This window comes from Gavialis gangeticus, unplaced genomic scaffold (genome assembly GCF_001723915.1).
Source record: "Gavialis gangeticus isolate Ggan-Ray unplaced genomic scaffold, GavGan_comp1, whole genome shotgun sequence".
NCBI classification, from domain to species: domain Eukaryota; kingdom Metazoa; phylum Chordata; order Crocodylia; family Gavialidae; genus Gavialis; species Gavialis gangeticus.
In genome coordinates, this window is record NW_017729000.1 from 30928404 (window position 1) to 30942987 (window position 14584).

A 14584-nucleotide genomic window follows, 5' to 3' on the forward strand; every position below is an offset into this window, starting at 1 on the left:
CTTTTGTCCATTGATGTTGTGCTAGAGGCTTGATAAATAACTCATTCAAGACATCTTTGTGGCCCCAGTTAAAGCCAATGGGATTCTTGGGTGCCTTAAAAAGATAGGAGGTAACAGAGCATGATATGATGTGCCAAAGAAAACATGTCCCTCTTTAGAGGCTGTGTTCTTTCATGTTATGAAAGACACTGTAAAATTTTCATAAATGAACAGCAGGGATGAAGGCATGGGAAGTAATAAAACAAGTGATTCAGAAATGTTTTTTGTTTTTAGTTGAGAAAAGGAAATGAATTTTGTGGGGACCTGACTAAACTGTTACATTTTAGGTGTGGGGAGGGGCTGTCATAATAAGCTCCCCCTTCTGGATGCTTTTCAGGCTGCTGCTTTTGGTCTTCTAAGCTTTGGTATCTGAAGTAAGGTATGACACATTTTTGGGATATAGATCCTCTGTCTACCAACCCCTTGGAAGGCTAAGACCGTGCATTCCAACTGCCTACCTTGAGATAAGTGCCAGCTCCCTCATTGCTTCCAGTTGCTTCAGCAGAAGAACCTTTTTGCCCATTCTGATTTACCATTTGCATCCAATATCTATACGTTAGCAGCTTGTCATGCTTCAGGGCATATGTTGAACATAATAAAAGCTAGGAAGGCATTTTTCTCCTTCCATATAATTACATAATTGGCTTAGTGCACTGGTTGAAGTGTATCACCTTTAAGTGACAGGATACTCACTGAACTGGGGATTTGAAGGGATATCTAGTCTTTCATGGTTATGTGTGTGCTCTCTCTTCTCATATGAAAAAAGAGTCCTGCATCTCTGATTTCTTGTGTTGATACATTAGTGATATATCTGTTCTCCAATTGTACGAGCCAATATGTTGCATTGAAAGTCTACAGTTCCCATCCCTATTTTGTTTGTGAAACTCTTGGCAGATTTTCTCCCACCTCTGGCTTCTTTTTGAGCAGCATAATCTTATCTCACTGGAGGCAACAAAAGCTCTAAAATCTGTCCTGCTCTACTGCTCTGGAAAACACAGCACTTGCTCACCTGCCAATCAGCAGTGAGTATGAAGAATAAAATAACACAAAATACAACAAGATGCAGACTGTATATTCTCCTGTGCAATTCTGAATAAAAAATATAAAAGATTCACTGCAGATATAATCATCTCAGAAACACCTTCTTACAATAACACTCTTAAAACAGCATTACAGATGAAAAACTCTTTATATATGCACTAAAATGATGCCAAGGGATATCACTGTCTGTGGACACACTCATCCAAGAATTTTGTATTATGGAAAAGTAGGTCTGGGTAGCAGGCAAGGACCTCAGATTTTCAACATTAGGTAATGATGAAGTCCCATTTGTCCCCTTAGGCACGATTCTTAGGCCGCATCCAGATGATCGTAGCTGTGCAGTGCTGCATACTGCACATTCAGGTGTTCTCCCTGCTGCAAGGTAGCAGTGCAAGGGCATTTTCTGACCCCAAGACATCCTGGGTAAAAAAAAAAAAAATGCACAAAAAAAAAAGCAGGGCAGCGCATATGGAGACAGCACATGCCACCCAAAACCAGAGCCTGGTGAGCTAGAGCCAAGCTCCAGCTGCCAGCCAGGCTACAAGAGGCAGGAATACCATTGCTGCAGCCCCAGGAGGCCTCCAGGACTCTTGGTAAAGCTGCTGGGGCGAGCCTAGTACTGACCCCAACCTTTCCTACCTTACCCAAGGGTAACCTGCAGTGCACCAGAGAGTATGTGGCACAGGCAATCCCTGGGGACAAACAGAAGTGGGAAAAGGTGTTTCAATGCTTCTTGTCCTTGGGGAAACAAATGTCCAAGCTCATCTGGATGCAGCTGTAAGGTGCATTCAGATGACCACACAGGTGTGCTTTGCAGTGCCTCAAAGGCTTCTGAGGTGCTGCAAAATGCACATGATGCATATGAAAGTGTTCTCTGTGCTGTAGCACAAAGGCAAAATTAAAGACCAGGTATCTAAAAAAATGAAACAAAAAACAGTAGGGCGGCCAATGTCACTGCAGCATGAGCCTCCTGAAACCATAGCTTGGCTGGCCAGAGTCACGCTTCAGCTGCCAGCCAGGCTCCGCATGCCCGGATTGCCACTGCTGCAGCCCTAGGAAGCCTCAGGACCCCAGATAAGATTGCTGTGGCCAAGCCAGGTGCTGGCCCCAGCCTCCCCTACCCCACCCATGGCAATTTTCCATGTGCCAGAGCACACGTGCATGGGGATGAGTAGAAGCATGCATGGGGATGAGTAGAAGTGGCACAAATATGTGCTGCTGCTATTTGTCCCTGGGAAAACTCATGTTCCTGCTGGGGGGATGGTCCATTATGTGTTCAAGTAGAGGCTGGGTTTTTTTCCTGAACAAGTTAGAAGTGTAAGTAAACCAGCTATGCCATTAGATATTCTCTCATTAAATAGCCTTCTTAGTACCCATCTGAATAAAGGAAAGACACTGAAGCATGTAACAATTTTTTGTATTCATGTGTTTTTTTCCTTTTAGAACTTCCCAGGTCTGCCTCTGAGTTACACTGTGTATCCAATATCCATTAATTTAACTTAAGTCTTGCTTAGTTTTACATACAACGTACAAAGGATCACATTATATATGCAGATTTGTTACCTAATTAGTTTTTTATATACAACCTTGCTGCTTCCAGCAGCAACCCAGAAACTCCTTAACTTTTTTGAACTGCAGTTACTCTTTAAGGAGCTTTCTGGTATCCCCTAGCCAGGTATGGCCTAATGCCTTCCCACTTTGGACTCTGACAAACAGCTGAAGTGTCTTGCATCTGTATAGATTCATCCTGGCTGGTGTCTGGAAAATAAACTATCAAATATGAAAGGAAGAGGAACATTTAATTCAATCACTGCTATATTGCATGTGAAGGAGGAGCTATAAATAGATTCCTACCCTCCCCTTTGTCCCCCCTCTCCCCTGTATTTTCTTTGGGGGAAGAAAAGTGAAAGGGAAGGCAAAGGCACTTTTGAATTAGTCCTCATATCTGCTATATATGGTGAGTGTATGGAAAGGATGTTTTAACTATAAAAGAGGTTAACCAACCAGTTTAAATGCCAAGTGTAACCTGATATGAAAATGTTTTCCTTTGGGACAGTTCTATGTTAATGCTGTAATCTAAACAGAGAAAGCATACAGCTACTATACAGTTTCCAGCAGGCCTATCAATAGTGGTGGATGATTTTAAAAGATTTTATCTTGAAACATGCATATACTATACTTTTACGGAGCAGAATCAAACTGCCCTTTTCTTTTCAGACTGGCAGAAAAGTCCTGGCATTAGGGTTCTAGCACGTTAGTTAGGAGATAAGGGTTCTATTAACCTGTAGCATGATGTTGAGGTAGGTGCTTAAATTCAATTTCCCCATCTCTAATGCAGGAATAAGGACCTCTGGAAAGATAAGTATGAAAAGTGCTAGGTAGGTCTGTTTTTATGTGTCGTTTTCTGTAGTAGAAATCCTTTCCCAAGAGCTGTGATGACTTTGAAGATGTGAGCTAATCAACAGGTTAATTTAAAAATCTACATATGGCAAGAGGGGAGAGTGACTAGTGTGGGACATACAAGGTGGTCAGTGTTGGCAATGAAAAATATATTGGAAAGACATTTGGTATTCAAGGTTCTGAAAGAATAGTTAAAATAATTAAAATATTTCTTCAAAATAGAGGCCATTAATCTAAGTGATATGTAGCTGAAAACAGGCTATGGGAATTTTGATACATGACGTGGATAGCTTTTCCATTTCACAATATAAATTATATGGTTTAGGAATAGTGCATCTTGCAGTTGTGCGGGATGTAATACTAGATGACCCTGGAAGTTCCTTCCAAATCTATGAGTCTATAACCTCTCTTGTTAAGTGCAAATATGAGAGAAGTCCCTAGATTGGAAAGGATCATGGGGAATGAAGAGTGATTGGTTATTTGTTACATAGCTTTGGAAAGTGTAATCTGATATATGTTTTAAAGTGGCCTTGAATTTATTTTCTTTTTTTTCTTCATTCCTAACCTGCTTGGCATAAAAATGTTGAGGCTTTCTATAGTTTGTTTCATAAAGCAAAAAGCTAATAAATGAGTTCAGTTGGCCAAGATGTGCCCATCATATCCTCAGCTATTTCAACATTATGACTGACTTAAGATACCCTAAGAATTTGAGACAAGTCCCATTGCTTGTGAAAAGAGTTAAATGCCTATGTACATTTAAAAACCTGAACCTCATTTTGAATGATAAAATTAATGAATGCAAATCAAATATTGTGTAATATGTTGTTATGCAACATGCTTCTTTTTTGCCAAGGAGTTAGATTTTTTCCAGCCCCTTATATCTTCACATGAACTTTTCACTTGACTAAATAACAGGTCTGTCAAATCATGATGTTTTCATTGCTTTCTTCACTCACTTTCAGATTATTTCTTGGCTTCTTCATTCCCACTTGTCATTCATTTGTCTTGAAACATAGTTAAAAATGCTTTCCCTATTTCCTTGGTGACCTTTCTGTAAACATTCTCTGCATTTCTAACATATCCCCATGCACATGCCAACTATAGTTTTCCTTTGTGTGGTTTCCGTGAAATTAAAAGCAAACGACAAAAGTAATGGTCTCCAAAGATTTGTTTCTAATCACTTCCTAGAAGCCCACGTGTTTATTTATTTTTACCATGTAAATCTAATAATACTTTGTGAAGTCTTCTTCACGTTATTGTGACTAGTGCTCTGCTTGGAAAATGTCATAACCACTGATAATGTGGTTGAGTGAGCCATTTTCATTATTTTGTGAATTAAGAAGTGCTAGTGGTATGAAGTACATGCAATCCACTTGTGCTGGGACCATGCTGTCCACTCTAGTTTATGAAGCAAATGCAAAGGCATTTGGCACAATCCGAAAGGAGTGGCCTTCATAATTATTTTTTTCCCAAGACTCTAGGCTTATATCATCACCTTTCACTTGAAGATTCTCCTGTCTTTTTCTTACTGAATCAACTTTTATATGTGGTGTTAGTGATCATGAAAAACTGCAGGTAAAGATATGACACAACCCCATGAAACATGGCTTAGTTTTAAGCCATGTTTCATATGATTCCCACAGCTACAAAATATCCAATTCCTTACACAATCCAATTCCATTGCAACCAAAAAATAAAAGGAATTCCACTCATCACTAGCCATGTATAGCAGGCTATCAGATTCTCATGAAAGCCTAAGGTAATTTAGGGTGCAAATGGTGAGGCAAGTATGTTGGCTAGAAAGGAGAAATGGAAGATGACATTCTCTTGGGGGTTGGTAACTCAACAGATTTAATTCTCCATACAAACCTGCAAGGTTCCCCTCACTAAACATCTCGCAAATAGAAGAATTCTGAAGCTTTCACATAACTAACTTATGCCAGGTTAGATATAAAGTGTAACAAGATATAATGCTTGTGTCCTTTCAGATATTCCTCTTACCTGTCATTTCACTTGCAGTTTAGACAGCTGACTTTTGATTATCATACAGTCCTGATATCACCCATTTATAAGGACTGCACAGAGTAGTATCTCCTACGTTTGTGCATAAAAATCAGCATCTATAGTATGTTAGTAGGATGCTAAAAATCACTGTTTTGCTTTAAGGTAAGAAACAATATAGATTTTACTATTAGAGGTGCACCAATACATTGGTCTGGTATCAGATTGTTACCCATATAAAGAACACTGGCTGTATCAGATATTGGCACAATGGAGCGGATAATTTGGCCAATAAATGCCCGTGCTGTGCACACCTGCAGTACAGCACCCAGGCAGTGAGGATCAGAGCCAGCAACATGGAGTGCTGCCTCCAGCTGGTTAGTCTGGCATGGTGGAAAGAGAGCGGGGAGGGAAGGGATAGGGGGAGGCAGACCAGCGCCCCCTGTGGTGAGGGAGGAGGCAAGGGCAGATGCTGCCCAGGTGAAGTGGGGGGAGCAGAGCCACAACTCAATGGGGTGGGGCGGCTCCTGCTGCTTGCACACCAGGAGGGCATGAGGGGGGTACTTGCCCCCCCCCACAAGCTGTAGCTTTACTCCCCTGCCCCACCTGGGCAGCGCCTTCCCCTGCTTCTGCCCCCTTCCTTACCACAGAGGGATGTGATCTGCCCCCCCATGCCTCTTCCCTCCCCTCTCCACTTTTACCACACTGGACTTACCATCTGGAGGCAGCTGTATTGGAAATCAGATTGGTATTGCCCAATATGCCTCCTTAAATATCGTCTATTGGTATCGGCTCCAAAAATCTCTATCAGTGCACCCCTATTTACTACATATTTCTGTAAACTAATCATACTTTTAACTACTTCCTAATCATAACTAATAATCTGAACTCATGATTAGTTTAACAAGGTATTCTATTGTTGGAGTGAGTCTGGTTTCTCAGGCCCTGGGCTATACTGAATGACATCCAAAATGATACATCAAGTTCATGCTACATGATACTTCAGCTCAACTTACTGTGTGATCTATGGAGTGGGATGCGTGTGACAATTACACTGGGAGCTATTCATCCATCTTTTCAAGTAGTTGTAGCAAACTGTGATAATAGCTAAATATAGGAGAGAGTCAATGAGGACATTATTGAAGATGGAGTGAATAAGCCCTGGGCCTTCGTCTAGACCTCATGGGACTGATTTCAACGTGTGGGGGCATAGTGCATTTCAGTATGTCACAGATTAAAAACAATAATCTTTTATATGATGTCTCAGATGCCTGCTGAAAGGTCATGATACAGATAGAACCCAAACCACAGTGGCTTTCAAGTAGTGCTGATAAGTCAAGGAGCTCACATAACTGTGTTCAACACCTATGTATTGTATGTGGAAGTGATAGCAGAAATCAATTTCTAAATGAACTGGGATCAGTTATTTTCCCCTTCTCATCAGGTAGATTGTCAGCTAAAATGCAAGTGATCTTATTTTATTTAAATTTACAACCATCCAACTGTTTAGTGCAGAAAAAAATAGCAAACACTTTAGTGTTATAGGCTTTTTGTCATCCTCTGGGAGAATTGTTAAACATAAAAATATAATTTCATGACTGAATTTAGAGTTCAGTTCCATGAAAATTGGCAAAGAACTTATATCAGCAAAAAATCTGATTGTTAAGGTTTTTTGAAATGCTTAATTTTTTTTGTCCTGAATGATTTGAGATATTTAAAGGTATATACTACACAAAACTACTAGCCTAATATTTTTGACTAAAATGTCATTGATATGAACAGAATATTTGTATTATTACAGTTTTGTGGAGACTTTGCATAAAATGAAATAAGCAATATACGGTTAGAAGCTCATTTTGGAGGAATAATACATTAATTGCTTTTGCATCTTCTATTTTAAAAGTATTTTAAAGGAATACATTGCTAGAATATAATCATGCATTATTTTTATTCTAATCATACTATAACTTCAACTCCAATTACAGATAGCATCTGATAAAGTGAGCTCAGGCTTACAAAAGCTTATGCATCTCTGCTAAACACTAGGTACAGACATTTAGGGAGATTAGATTGTGTTAAAAATGTCTACCCAATATAATTTACTTTACCCAGGTACAGACCTTAAACATATGGGGCATTTTTATGATGCAAGTGCCACAGCAGTGTGATGCTTGCAATTGTATAAGCTGAGAAATGGCAGTGGTGCACTTTTGAACTAAACATATAGAAGGTGCTTTAGTTCAAAAATGCATTGCCAACATTTCCTGTGTGCTGATGTGCATTTCGCCGCTTATACAACTGCATGCAATGCAGCACAGTGTTCATCACAGCTCGCACACAGAGCAGATTCAATTAATTAATTGAGTCTGCTCCAGAGCGATAGATCTCTGGTGCATCGTATGACCAAAAAGTATGTGTATAAATGCCCATGGTGCCTACAGATGTTTGGAGTCCCACTTTAACTCATAGTGCTTTACATAAAACACCATGCATTACAGCTTCCTCGCATGACCCAACAGATATTCACCTTTTGGGTTAGTGTTGGGTTGGAGCCTACCTACACTGGCCCTGGCCAGCAGCAAGGAGTGCCCCAGTAGCATTGGAGGAGGCTGCTGAACCACACTTCTTCCCCGCCCCATCTCCCCAGCTCCAGGGCTGTCAGCAGGGGAGGAAGAAGCCAGCATTGAGCTGCCAGCTGCTGTCCCTGGCCAGAGCTGGAGGGGGGGCAAGGAATCCCCCCACCTCATTGGCGTGACTCAGGTCCCCCCAATACCCCAGCTGAGATAGCTGGGGGGGGAGAACCTGTGAGGTGAGGGGGCTCCATTCCACATACCTTGCCCTCCAGCTCTGGCCAGGCAAAGCAACCAACAGCTTCATGCTGGCTGCTCCCTCCCCTTCCCCTTCCCCTTCCCTTTCCCTTTCCCCTTCCCCCTCCTGCTCCCTCTCCATCTCCCACTGAAAGCCCTGGGGGTGGGGCTGGACTGGTGAACAAGTTCTGTAAGTTGCCCTTTTTTTAGCACCTTAATGTAATACCTCATTTGACTACAGTTAATTTTTCATGTGATCAGCCATTTTAAAAGTGCTCTGCAGCTGTGTATGTGTGTTATGTCATGGCTGTAGAGTGCTTTCAGGGGCTCAATTAAATGAAAAATGTTACTTGTGTAAGCACCCTTAGCTTGACCTAACTTGGGATCTAAATGTGAACTGTACATAAGTTCAGGAAGTTTAGTTCAGTTTAAAAAAATGGCTGACCTGATCTAAAGTAACCCTACCTCAGAAGTAGCCTAATTTAAATCAGGTCCAGCAAGACTGATTTAACTGAACTTCTGTACAGTTTCCAGTATAGCCCCAGGGTTGGGAAATCCCTGCCACTAGCCCCAGCCCTGGGGCTATTTTTTTCCTAACTGCCTCTCTGACACCAGGCTATTTATTAGCCCCCCGACACCTTGCCCCACCCCAACGTAGACAAGCCCCTACTAGTGGGCCAGCCATGGGTATTTGTTCACCAAACTTCTGTGGCTCACCCAGCCAAGCTCACCAAACTTCCCATCCTGCAAGCCACACCTGGTGCTGGGAGTCAATATAAGTGAGGATGGGGCTGCAGGGTTAGGTCCTTTGTGGGGGTGAGGTGTTTATCTGGGAGTGCAGGGAGTTGGGGAACTACAAATAGACCAGGTTCCTGGGGAGGAGAGAGCCCCACTATCCTCCCAAACTCACTACCACAGATCCTGCTTGCCCCTGATCCCACAAAACCCTCCCAGACCCTACCAAACCCTCTGGACCCTGCTAGCCCTCATCAATGTTTCTAAGCCCCCTGTGAACCCTGCTTCCCCCCCCCAGTTCCTCCCACTCCCCCTTCATGGACCTACTTGACTCCCAGTTCCCTCCACAGACTCCACTTGCCCCCCCCATCTCTCCTGTGGACCCTGCTTGTCCCCCAAATCCCCTCTGTAGACCATCTTGCCCCCTCAATCCTCCTGAATCATCCCTGTGGACCTCACTGATTCCCCAGATCCTCCCAAGCCCCTGCTGCTAGCCACCACATCCTGACTTGGCCATTTTTAACTCAATCTAGCCTCCCATTAACCTCCCCAAATATCTGTATGCACCTTTAATTAGTCTATAATGTGCACCTCTACCCTGCCTTCTGCCTGACTTTGGACTAACATGGCTAAACTTTCTATCACTCTGCTTGTGCAGTTCCATAGGTGCCAACTTTTATTTTTGCCAGGGGGCAGAACTAAGATGAAGCCCCTCCCTCAGGAGGCAAAGACAAGCAGAACCCACTGGTGTGTGCAGGTGGATGTGGGCTACCCACTGCAGGCTCAGGTTTCCCTGCCTACTGCCATTCCCCAGGAAGCCCCATGGTGAGGCACCCCCTACCCACCTGGTAGCAGCAGGGGACACAATTCTGTGCCACTGCCCCTGCCCCACTGCTGCTGGGCAGTCAAAGGCACCTCACCATGGTGATGCAGGGCTCCCAGGGGGAGAGCAGTAGGGTGGGGAGACCTGCACCTGTAGCAGGCAGCCTGCATTTAGCCCCACCCCACTCACAAATCTGGGAGTTCATGCCCCCCATACCTGCCTCCCTGGGAGTATGTGCAGCAGTAGGGAGCCACCCTCCTGCTCTCTGAACAAGTCACCCAGAGCATGGCTCTGTCATGCTCCCTGCCCTGGACCCTGGCCCCATGAACTGCCCTGACTGGGCAGTGACCCCAGGCCCAGACTTTGCCCCACTCCCTACCTCACTGTAGGGGGCCTTGATCTTCTGACCATAGACTTACCTTCAGGCAGCTGGGGAGCTGCTCTCCACCACTGCCTGGGATGTATTCCTGGCCATGTGAATGTGTGCATGTGCACAAATGCAAGTGACTCCCCCTGTGTCCCACTCTGTGCCCCACTCTCTGCAACCCCTTGTAGGATCCCACACAAGCCTGGGTCTGTCAGTCTTCAATTACGAATGGGTGGTCACCCTGGCCTCTTCACAAGGTGGGCCAGGGTCCTTGGGCCTCCACATACTCAGTGCCTATAAGCAGTTCATATACAATTATCTATACCTTACTATTACCCATTGTTCAGAGCCTTTGTAATGTTTAAACTGTGTACAGACATCATTGCCAGTATACAAGGAATTATAGTCCCAGCTCTGAATATTGTTCTATACCTAGATGCAAGTCATGATCTTGGGTTAACTTTAAATGCAGCTGTTGGAAAAGCACCAATGACAGGCTTGCTTAATTTTTCTATCCCAGGGTTGGAATCTTATTTTTCTAAAACAGGCATACTATAGAATACAGACCTAACAGAGTGGGCTTTATTTTGACTGAGTGGTACTAACCAGTAGTGAAAGCAAGAATTGCACGATTCTAAATCCAGTCTCAAATGACCTACAGTGACTTCAGGTAAGTATTGGGCTTCAGTTCATCTTTCCTTCCTGATCCAGAAGCAGAACAGCTCAAATGTAAATAGAGCATAGGTTCAGATAGCTTTAAAACCCTGTGTTGTGCACACACCCAAATTTACCTGCCTCTCTGGCAGTGGGGAGGGGAGGGCAAACTGCCAGCAGCTGGAGCAGTCCCTGGGCTATGAGGGGGGCTGGTGCTTCCCTCTGGGGCAGCAGCAGCCACCCGTCTCAGGTGGCACCTGCCTGCAGACACCTGGCTTGGGTGGTCCTGGGGGAGACTGCAATCGTGGAGGGAAGCACTGGGACCCCACACAGCTCAGGCAGGTAGGCAGGCTCCAGGAGAAAAAAAGAAAAAGATCAGGCTCACCATTTTCTTGGGTGGAGCCTGCCTTCCTGGGCTTCTGCCAGGCTGTCTGCATGGGCTTCCTGCAGAGTCCATGAGCTATATGGAGCCCGGTGCTTCACTCTATGGCTATAAGGCAGCAATCTAAAACTCCTCAGAGGAGTTTTAGTTTGCTGCACCCCAAGTCATTTAAGGTGCATTACAGTGCCAAATTTCCTAGAGCAGCTGGAATTAATATGCAATACACTGCTGACATGCAAACACCAACACCGTTAAAGTAGTGCAAAAACATTTAACCTGCTTTAAAGTGTTGTGCACACATGCCCCTCATTTCATCTGCACACGTCCTCATATTTTAGGGCTTCAGATGAGCACTTCTCTGGAACACTAAAACCCATTTTTAAAGTTTGCTACATGTCATTCACATTTTTCCTATAATATATATTTTGTTCATATGCTGTTAGATCGAAATACTATTTATGGACTGAAAGGAATACTGAGTGACACCTGGTATCTGACCGACATGTAAGACAGTCCTCTACTGCACTTTAATATATTATATGCACAAATTTCAGGTCACGAATTTTGAAGATTTTTGTTTCTAAATTGCATCCACCAAATTTGAATGCCATATCAGATCTGACAACAACTTAAAAGTTAATTGAACCTAACCTTAGGGTACTCTATAGATTTTTTGAAAATTTTGCCTTTTATGCCTACCATAAATATGTCCAAATAGTTATTCATGTGAAACTTTGGTAGTCTCACTTGTCAGTGTTTTTAATTTGTTTAATTAAGAAGTGCCCCTTTTCAAAAAATAGTAGTCTGAAAAATTGTATTTCAATATTTTCCAATTTATTGACAAAATAAATGCCAAAATTGTATTTTTTAAACATATTAATCCTATTTCTCCATGAACCCCTTTATTGTCTCCCAACTTTTTTGTACAAAAAGCAGCTACCAAGATTTTTTTTCCATACAAGATATAGCTAATGCATAGGAGGTGTATGTTAAAATATTATAAATATCATTTAAAAAAAACTTTACTCATAGAATCATAAATAATAGGGCTGGAATAGGACTTTAGAAGTCATGTAAGCTATCTCGCTTCACCAGCCATTCCTGATAGATGATTGTTTAATCATTTGTTAAAAAGCTCATCTGCTGAGTAACATACAAACTTCCTAAGTAATGGATATCAGCATTTAACTATCCTTACAGTTATCAAGTTATTCCTGATACCAACCTAAATCTTGGTTGTTGGAATTTAAAAATAAGGCAAAACCCGTTTTGACATTTGTCATTTTATTAGTTTTCCCTCACCATTTAGTACATCAATCCCTTTCCTATTATTTAGAGAATGTTTTCCGTTTATTCTTTATACTCTGCTTGCATCTCATTCTATATTTTGGCCTTCCAATTTTGCTCCTAGATGCCCGTGCTACTCTTCTATCTACATCCTTAGTAATTTGATTTCCTTTCCATTTTTTGCATTATTTTTTTTGTAAGTTTTGGTTTCTTAATTTCGTTTCTGTCCTTCCTTCATGTTCAGATAGTTTGTGTATAGTTTTCCTTTAACATTGTTTAATTAAAAAAAAAACCCTGACAATTCTCTTTCAAGTCTTTTCCTACTTACTTCTGCTTTCTATGGCCATGTATAGATGAAACAAGTGGTGTGTGTGCATCACACTTTAAAGCAGGTTAAATGCTTTTGCACCACTTTAATGGTCTCAGTGTTTACATGCCTCAGCAGTGTATTGCGCATTATTTCCAGCCACTGTAGGAAATTCGGGTGCAGAATGCACCTCAAATGACTTGGGGTGCAGCAAACTAAAACTGATCTGAGGAGTTTCTGTTTGCTGCCTGTACAGCCATGGAGCAAGCACAGGGCTCCGTTCAACTCCACAGCTCTGCATGAAGCCCTGCAGGCAGCCTGGCAGCAGCCTGGGAAAGCAGGCTCTCCCCAAGAAATGCAGCAAGCTTGGTCTTTTTTTTCTTCCCCCCTGAGACTGCCTGCCTGCCTGAGCCATGTGAAGGCCTGGTGCTTCCCCCCACAGCTGCAGTGCCCCCCAGGCCCACCTGAGCTGGGTGCCTGTGGGTGGGTGCTGCCTGCGGGGGATGCCGCTGCCACAAGGGAAGCACCAGCCCCCTCCTTCTGCAGTCCAGGGACCACTTCACCCACCAGCAGCTCGCCCTCCCCTCCCTGCCACTGGAAAGGCAGGTAAGTCAGCAGGGTTTGTGCACAGCACAGGGGTTTATTCGGCCCTAAATTGAAACGTTGTTTTTAAAAACCCACCACTTCAATTTAGAGCCCCCATTTCATCTATACACGCCCTATGGAGTCTTTCTTTTAAATTCTGAGTTTATTCATATCTTCTTTCTTGAAGTTGATTGTCTTTCATTGATGATTCTCCCTCCTTTTCTTCCATAGAGTGAAGAAATGTATCATTACCTGACCTGTAAACTACATTGCATTCTACTTTCATATTCTCAATTACTTCTCACTCAAGTTCCAGGAAAAAAAATCCCTATAGTCATTTTCCCCCCAACTTTTGCATTAAAAAAATATTGCCAAAATATTAAAAACCTTGCTGAATAGGCTACCCTACTGTATTATTTCCCAACAGATGTAATTAGAGAACTCCATTTCTAAATCCTGCTTTGTATGAATCAAATAATTGTTCAAAAATATTTCATCCTTTGCATTTCCTGGTTTGGTGGTTCACAAATAGATATCATGCTTGTTGTTTCCTGTAACAGGGATCCAGGTGCTCCTATTACTTTAAGAGAAAGACTGCAGCAGAAAGGGACCTAGGCAGTAGAGCAGGGATTAGCTGCAGGAGGGAAGGCAACAAGGGAGCAACTGCAGCTGAGGCACAGTAAGCTTCCCATTAAGATGAGGGGGCATGCCTGCAGCCAGTCAGGAGAACATGTGATCCAAAGGGCAGGAGCCCAGGGGATATAAGCCCAGGCCCCTGAGGCAGAGGGACAGTGCATCTCTGAACCTTTCAGGGAGAGGGTTTCTTGCCAGCTCAGGCTGGTGGGACATGGATGCTGCAGGTGGTGACAGCTAATCCCAAGGCTGAGAAAGCCAGAGAGCAGGGAGGTGACTAGTTAGTGATATGATGACCCAGGTTAAGTGCAGACAATCGAAAAGCCCAAGGCTGAATTGATTCAGTCTTAGCAGGTTAGTCTAAGCTGCAAAGATTAAACTAAGAAACAACTGGGGACATTTACCTTTGATTCGGGAAATGAAGCCACATACCTCCAATAGCTCAGGCAGGAAGCTGGGGGTGCTACCGCATGGCTCTCTGGCACTTCTTCCTGCTGCCCCCAAAGTCCTGGGATTTGCAGTC